Source organism: Lissotriton vulgaris, chromosome 2_1 (assembly GCF_964263255.1).
Source record: "Lissotriton vulgaris chromosome 2_1, aLisVul1.2, whole genome shotgun sequence".
NCBI lineage: Eukaryota > Metazoa > Chordata > Amphibia > Caudata > Salamandridae > Lissotriton > Lissotriton vulgaris.
In genome coordinates this window covers 1,378,818,826-1,378,824,824 of record NC_141687.1, presented here as the reverse complement: position 1 = coordinate 1,378,824,824, position 5,999 = coordinate 1,378,818,826, and the positions used below count along the sequence as shown (strand labels likewise).

The 5,999-nt window shown below is 45.5% G+C and overlaps 1 pseudogene; it reads right to left on the bottom strand.

The window, feature by feature from the left end:
• Window positions 1–808: 808 nt before the first annotated feature.
• Window positions 809–2,291, bottom strand: LOC147732608 (uncharacterized; annotated as a pseudogene).
• Between the last annotated feature and the right edge of the window lie 3,708 nt (window positions 2,292–5,999).

Sequence of the window (5,999 nt, the reverse complement as noted above, 5' to 3'; positions counted from 1 at the left end):
GAATAAAGGGTCTTTATTCAGTAACTCGAGTTAAGGGAGAGCTCCGTCACCTGAGGAGGATCGGAAGAATCTCTAACTTTCATCAAAGAGGACATGGTATTTATACACAGAAAAGAGGAAGGAGCTTCCCTTGAGCAAAACTCGGATAGCTGTGTTTGCAATAATACAGAAGTTAGTAAAACTCGGATAGCTGTGTCACAATTTTACAGAAATCATAGTAGTGTTACTGTGTCGAAATCATACGAAAGTCATGACAGGAAGAAGCGTGACTGTGTCTTTAATCATGAGGAAGTCACAGCAGAAGCAGAGCATTGAGAGATAATCCTAAACTGGTTCCTTAGATAAGAGTAAGAGAGAGAGAGAAAAAGGAGAACTGGTCGTTGACAGGATGTCTGGTGTCGTGTCTTTCAGCAAACGGGGGCTCTTCTTCTCAGAATTGGTTGTCATGGTTTAGCAGAACCGGGCCTATTTCTCGGAATCGGCCCGATTATAGGAAATGTTTACAAATGGGGGGTCTTGTTCTCGGAATCGGCTTAACCATAGGAATGTACAGTTTGAGTGAGGAAGCTGTTTCTCGGCATCGCCCTAACCATAAGAATGTACCTTTGAATTTTTAGAGGAAGGAGAGTGCATGTGCAACTTTGTGTGCGCGTGATCGGGTTTACTCGTGTTCTCGTTTGCTTGTTTTCCGACATGGTGGGCTCGGGGACGTGACTGAGAGGGTGTATGATGGGACATAAACTACGAAAAATAATCTTTTTCCACATTCCCTCCTTGTCCCATAATATACCCTTTAAAAGTGTTCTTCTTATTCTACCTCTATACTCATTAGGCCGTCTACTTGTTCCTGTAACATGATTCTATCCTTTTCTTTCCTTCTGGACTAGAGTTTGGGAATGCAGGTAGTGATACAGAAACTACAGAGAGCTGGGCCACACTGAATACAGAGGCAACAGGTGAATAGAATGGCTAGAGCAAGACCTAGTATCGTAAGGATCTTCCACCCCCATGAGGACACGAGGCCCCAGAGCCATCCCGTCAGGGACCAGGCTCCGGTGTCTGCGTCTAGCTTCTTTAAAAGTACATGAAGGCGGGAAATGGCAGCATATACTGAGGGAGCATTATCTGAAATGTATATACAGCAGCTGGATCCGATTAGTTCACATACGCCACCACGGTCCGCTAATATGATATCTAGGACCATACGGTTCTGTAACGTCATGAGTCTATCGGAAGCCATCTCAGCCATGATGTTGCTTAACGCACCAGCGGTTTCGTTTATGGCTCCCTGAACTACACAAGTTAGTTGTCTTATGTGGCGGCTATTGATCATGGGCCCCCAGAAAGGGATGATTCCTTTGAAGAAATCGCCAGCCTCTTGATCCACTGTGTCTTCAGCATCCATGACCCCCCTTCGCCGTCTATTAATCACGGTCGGAGGATCACTTAGATGATAATCTGCTGGGGCGGTGTAGGTAGGGGGAGGAGGAATGCAATGTAGCATTTCCCGGACCAACCTTGAGGTAGCCAAGTACGTGTATGAGGTCCACAAATAAAATAAGTGTTGGGGGCGGTGGTCATTGTTGGGAAGTTTAAGTCAGGTAGGGTGTACGTCTTATTACACTCGCTGTGTCCCATCTTCTGACCCTTGCCCTTACCTCTTATACAAAACAGGCCCTTATGAGGCACAGCCCATCCTCCCTGCTCTGTCTGTCTCTTCTGAACTGAGAATGTTTCTCTAAAGGAGGTAGTGTCGTTAAAGAGGGAATAACTGGTGTTTTCACTATTGTCTGCTCGTCCCCATGTTACGGTGAAATCTACCATCTTTTGAACAGCGCGCACAGTCTTTGTTTTTATCTCATTCCAGGTACTAGTGTTCTTGGTCTTGGTTTCAGGGATGTTTCTAACAGAAGCAGAGAATATCATAGAGAGAGCATAGGTAGATCCAGCATAGCCGAAAGGGAGAGGGATAAAAGGCATACCTCCGTGTACGGAGTGTGGCATTAGGCCGCAGACCCAACAGTTATTTTGTTAATAACTAGTTGGTGTTGATGGAGTGTGGAGATGAATGTGTTATTGAAGAATTCTTTTCTCCTACTTTCGAGATGCGGAGGAAGATCTACGTGTGAATGCACAGCAGTGTTGTTCAAAAGCGTAGGGGAAGAAAGTGGGAAGGATAGATGAAGGAACCAACCTAGACAAGCCATGATGCAGAAAATAAGAATCATGATAGAAAGGAAAATAGAGGCTTTGTTTTGTAACAGTTTCGTGCAATGAGTCTTTGTCTTCATGATTTCGGCTGCTTAGTCTGAGTAAAGTATGCGCCAGTGACCGGACACTTCCCAGCAACCGCTTCACCAAGCGTCCGTCTTGGGCTTAATTAGCCACTGGTAGGTCGAGGTCAGGCACAAAGTCTCAAGTCTGTTTTGGGTAGGATCGCAGCCGCGATTTGTACTCTTCTTTGGGCAAAATTTCTGGAAGGGGTGAAATAAAGTCTGTCGTTTCAGTGTCTTTAAAGTTTGATGGTTTAGTGTCTCTGGTCTCGGGATCAGCAACAGTGTCCGAAGGAATTGGTTGGTGGAAAGGCTTGCAGTGGCTCACATGGAGCCATCCTTTTCGTCCTTCGACTTTGACGGCGGTCCTCGTTGTGAGCAGCGCCAGCTTGGGAGACGTCCAACTTCTTTTCAGAGGGCTGGTTCAGTCAAAATTTCTGACGAGCACCCATTGGCAAGGTTGAAGGGGGTGCTCGTCGGGCGTGGTCTTGTCTGGAAAGGCTGCAGCCACCTGTGAACGGCAAGAACGTAGTGCAGACATCAAAGAAGCCAAGTAATGTGTCAGTACATTAGCATCAATGTCAGTTAGCTTTTTAGGAGATGGGACACCCCAGATATTTGGAGGTCTCCCATAGGTGATCTCATAGGGTGTCAGGCCCATCCGAGAATGTGCCACCATTCGCATGTAGAACAGGGCAACTGGAAGAGCTGTCACCCAGTCTATTTTCTTGTCAGCGCAAAATTTGGCCAACTTGGTTTTTAATGTCTGGTTGTGCGGCTCCACCAGGCCTGCTGCTTGTGGATGTCTGACACAATGAAATTTCCAGGTGTAACCTAACAGTAGGGAAACTGCTTCCATTAACTTAGAGGAGAAGGGTTGTCCATTGTCAGAGTATATGACTCTGGGCAACCCTTATCTTGGGAAAAATTCTCTAACCAATTGTTTAGCTGTCATTTGGGCACCATAGTCTGGGACAGGGTAAGCTTCAGTCCATCGGGTTAAGGTACAGACGACTACGAGGACATACTTGTATCCTCGACATCTTTCCATATGGATATAATCCATTTAGAGGACTTCAAAGGGGTGATCTGGAGGATGGAACCCTCCTTGTTCTCAACTGATACACTTTTCCCGGGATTGAACTGACAGCAAATCCTACAGGTTCGTACTTTTTGTTTGGCTGCTGCACGCAGATGCTTGTTGTGTCATATCAAATTCAGACTGTCTAACATTCCTTTTTCTCCTAGGTGGGCAGGACCATGGGCAGTTTCTATCATTACGGGAACCATTATGTCAGGGAGAAACCATTTGGACTTGTCTTTTGTTACCCAACCTTGATCTGTGTGTGTACCTCCCTCTTCCTCCCATTTTCTCTTTTCGGTCTCTGTGGCTTGATTTTAGATGTCTACTATATCTTTGGTGGGATTGATAACTGGACAGATAGTTCCAGGGATGTTTTCAGTGCTTAGTGTTCCTGTCTGAGCAGCATGTTTAGCTGTGGCGTCCGCCAGAGCATTGCCTCTATTGAAAGAGTCTATGACTTTGGTATGTGCTTTGCATTTTAGTATAGCTACTTCTGTGGGTCTGTGTACTGCTTCTAGTAGCTGGAGGATAAGATCTCCATGTTGGATCTTTGTTCCATGAGAGGTTAGGAAACCTCTCTCTCTCCACAGAATGCCAAAATTGTGGACAACCCCAAATGCGTACTGTGAATCCGTGTAGATGTTGACTCGTTTTCCTTTAGACCACTCACATGCTTGAGTGAGAGCTATTAGCTCTGCTGCTTGTGCTGAATGTACGGATATCCTAGCTGCTAAGAGGACTGTGTTTTCTGTAGTGACAGCGTAGGCTGCTGAAAGTTCGCCTGATTGGAGGCGCATACAGGAACCGTCTACAAACAGTGTGTGTTCTGGTGTACTTAGAGGGACATCTGTAAGATCAGACCGGGGTTTTGTGACTAGTTCGACTACTTCTAAGCAGTCGTGAATCTGATTGTCAACTGGAATAGTAGGCAGTAATGTAGCTGGGTTGAGGATATTGCATCTTTTGATGATGATGTGGGGTTGGAATAGTGTGACTTCGTAACCTGTGAGGCGGGTTATGGTCAAGTGTTGTGTCTGGGTCCTATTCAAGAGTAGTTCTACTGCATTTGGAACTTGTACTTCGAGAGAGTGTCCTAGTACTATGGAGTCACTTTGTCGTATTGCTAGAGCTGTGGCTGCGACAGAGTTTAGACAGGCAGGCAAACCTTGTGCAACAGGGTCAAGAGTGCTAGAAAAATAAGCACAGGGACGATGTTTGTTGGCTTGTGTTTGTGTGAGCACTGACAAGGCTGTACCTTCCCGTTCTGTGACAAAGAGGACAAAAGGTTTGCCATAATCGGGTGTAGCTAGGACTGGTGCAGAACATAATGCTTGTTTAAGAGATTCGAAAGCAAAAGTATGATCAGGTGTCCATAGCAATGGGGAAGAGGTCGTGGTCGTTAGCTGTATCAGGGGTTTGGCCAAGTATGCAAATTGAGGAATCCACTGTCTACAGTAGGACGTGAGGCCAATAAAGGCACGGACTTCTTTCTGTGTCTTAGGTACAGGAATGTTAAAAATGAGTTGAATTCTTTCAGGTGTGAGTGCCCTACCCTCCTTTGACAGTAGGTGTCCTAGGTATGCCACCTGCTGTAAACACAATTGTAATTTCGAGGGTGACACCTTGTGGCCATGTTGTGCAAGGAACATTAGGACAATCCGTGATGCTTGTTCACATTCTGGTTCAGAGCGTGCGGTGATCAGTAGGTCATCGACATATTGTAACAATGTTATATTTGAGGGCATAACAATGTCATCTAACTGTCTTTTAAGTGCCTGACTGTAGATACTGGGACTTTCTGTGTACCCTTGAGGAGCTCTTGTGAAACAGAAGCTACGACCTTGTAGTGAGAATCTGAATAGGTACTGACTGTCTTGGTGAATGGGTACACTAAAGAAAGCGTTTTTCAGGTCGATTACAGTAAAATGTGTGGCTTCAGGATCTATAGCTGTTAGCAGAGTACTGATGTCAGAGACCACAGGGTATTGTGGTACCACAGACTTGTTTAATTCACGTAGGTCAACCACTAGTCGGTAAACGGATGGTGCACCGTCGTCTGTTTTCTTTCTTACTGGTAAGACTGGTGAGTTACATATGTTGGAAGGTTCTTCTCTGACTTCTCATTTCTGTATTAAGTCATCGATAATATGGATGAGGGCTTGTTCTGCATCTGGAGGTAACTTGTATTGTCGGACACGAGGTAGGACAACACCTTCTTTCAATGTGACCATGTGTGGTGTGATGTCCATGAACCCTACATCAGTCGGATCTGTCGCCCATAATGTAGCAGGAATGTCTTTTAGTCTGATGTCTAATTCTCGTGTGGTGAGATGACCTTTGAAATCTCGGAGGAATAGTCGTATTCCTTCCGGGGAACAGCATATCACAGCACCCAGTTCCTTTAACGTCTGGATGGCGAGTACGTTTTCTGGACATGACTTAGTAAGTACCAAATTAGTGGATGTTGTGAGAGGACCAACTTGAAGTGATACTGGTTCAGAAAACTTATTGATGACTGGTGTACCTGAGAAACCCAAGGAAATACTATTCGAGCTAGAGAGGGGTACCTTGGGAACTTCATTGTGCTGTACTGTCGTCCTACTGGCCCCGGTGTCTATTAGAAATTTTGTTTCTTACCTAAG